This window comes from Etheostoma spectabile, chromosome 6, assembly GCF_008692095.1.
Source record: "Etheostoma spectabile isolate EspeVRDwgs_2016 chromosome 6, UIUC_Espe_1.0, whole genome shotgun sequence".
In the NCBI taxonomy this organism is placed as follows: domain Eukaryota; kingdom Metazoa; phylum Chordata; class Actinopteri; order Perciformes; family Percidae; genus Etheostoma; species Etheostoma spectabile.
Genome location: NC_045738.1, coordinates 23,493,583 through 23,495,750, shown reverse-complemented (window position 1 = coordinate 23,495,750; position 2,168 = coordinate 23,493,583). Strand labels below are relative to the sequence as shown.

Sequence of the window (2,168 nt, the reverse complement as noted above, 5' to 3'; positions counted from 1 at the left end):
CACGCACAGAGCTATGACTGACTATGCTATGACTCAGAGCTGTCTGAATACCAGCAGTCCCTGTGCGGTGTTGACAGGGATTCTCATGGTGTATTTCAGGGTATATGAGCAGGGTCTCGCCTGTTAAGTTTACACAGGGTCTACAAAATCTCTACTTTCATTAATTTTGGGGTGTCTTTTTCTATTTTATAGCATTTGAAAGTGGTTTTGAAATAGTATTGAGTAAAAGTTGACATTTTCCAGTCTGTGATTATCCATCAACATCCAGTCCTTTAACTGAAGTCTAAATAATTCCTAATTTCTGCTTTTCTAACTCAAACATTAGGTATAATTTCCTATAAATAAGGTTTATTGACCATAACTTCCAAAAAATAACTGTAAAAACTAAAGTTAGTGTTACGTAGTGTTGAAAACGTCAAAAAAAAACAACTGACAAACATTGAAAGAAAAGCGTCCAAAGTGTTGAAAAAAAGGACAAAAACGTAAGAAAAAGATAAAAACGTTGAAGAAAAGCGTCGACAAAAGTGTTGATTTTCAATTTTGACGGGAAGACAAACACAAGGGTTAAACCACCTTTAAGTTACTCTGACTCGAGTGTTCGAGCATTGTTCCAAAATGGTAAACTCGCAGTCATTTTGCAAATTGTTTGTTGCAACAACGTTTTCTAGAACTCCTAGTATTGGTACCAATTTACTTGAAGGTACAGTATCTACATAAAAAGTGACAGGACACAGTCATGAACACATGAACCCTAACTTGTCGTGACAAAACCGAATGACACTTACTAAAAGAAGCGTTATGTCAGAATTGTCTATGACTTGTTTATAATGTTTATGACACGTTCATGACAGTGTCATGTCACTCTTAGGTACCTTCAAGTAAAGTGTACACCTAGTATTACAACTATAGGATGCTGATGACGTGAACGTTTCTCCAAGCCCGGTTGCTCGTAATTATGGTCTATGCAATATAAGTCAAACGCTGTATTTACACACGGACATGAGAGTGGTGTCAATATTCTCTTCTCTTGACCCTCATGTTGTCCTCGGGTCAAATTGACCCGTTTTCCTATATCAATGTTCTTTTTAATTCTCCAAAATGACATGATTGATTTTACACAACGCTCTTTGCCAAGTACACATCTCTACTTTCATTCATTTTACGGCGTCGTATTCAATTTTATAGCATTTGAAAACAAATGAAAGTGGTTTTGAAATAGTATTGAGTAAAAGTTGACATATTCCAGTCTGTGATTATCCATCAACATCCATTCATTTCATTTTAATCTAAATAATTCCTAATTTCTGCTTTTCTAACTCAAACATTAGGTATGATTGCAATATGATATGCAATAACACTGGCCTGACATGTGTGCAATTTCAAATACTACAATTATTATTATTATTATTATTTAACTTTTCACCATCCAAATCCTTAATTATGTTTAATTAGTGTAATAATGATAATACATTCTTTATGTAAAACCATTACTTACTCAATTCTTATATTTCTTATTTTCTTGTATTTCTACTCTATTTATAATATTTGGGCAACTACAACACAGTTTCCCTTCGGGGATCAATAAAGTATTTCTGATTCTGATTCTGATTCTGATGATTTCTTATAAATAGGGTTTATTGACCATAACTTCCAAAAATAACCGTCAAACTAAAGTTAGTGTTACGTAGTGTTGCAAACGTCGAAAAAGTTAACAAACATTGAAAACAAAGCGTGAAACGTGTTGAAAAAAATGACAAAAACGTTAAAAAAACGTTTTTAAAAAAAATGATAAAAAAATGTCAACTAAAGTGTCGATTTTCAATTTTCACGGAAAGACAACACAAGGGTTAAAGCAAATCAGCGTTTCTGTTGCAACAGGAGGTCGGGCAGCATGCTTTTTTTCATAATAATACAGATATCACAATCACGTGAAACGAAAACCAGCAACACCTGTACCTCCGTTAACCCTTGTGTTGTTTTCCCGTTATGAATGGACGTTCATTATGAACTTTTCCTTCCAGGTCAAAAATTGAAAATGAACATTTCTTTGTGTTTTTGTCGTTTTTCTGATTTATTTGTCACTTTTTCCAGCTTTCGCCGCTTTATTTTAAAAACCTGAGCTGGTTCAATGATAGATTTTACACTTATTCTTGGAATTCGTGGTCAAC

At 33.8% G+C, this 2,168-nt stretch overlaps 1 protein-coding gene and 1 long non-coding RNA gene across 5 annotated transcripts in view; both read right to left on the bottom strand.

The window, feature by feature from the left end:
• The window catches only part of LOC116690692 (furin-like protease kpc-1), a 298,529-nt gene that overhangs the window by 207,427 nt on the left and 88,934 nt on the right, over window positions 1-2,168 (bottom strand). The gene's annotated exons all lie outside the window — the stretch shown is intronic.
• LOC116690705 (uncharacterized) overlaps window positions 808-2,168 on the bottom strand; it is a 7,684-nt gene continuing 6,323 nt past the window's right edge. The window contains exon 3 of the long non-coding RNA XR_004332336.1: window positions 808-817. This is a non-coding gene — a long non-coding RNA (uncharacterized LOC116690705). The remainder of the gene's footprint in view (window positions 818-2,168) is intronic.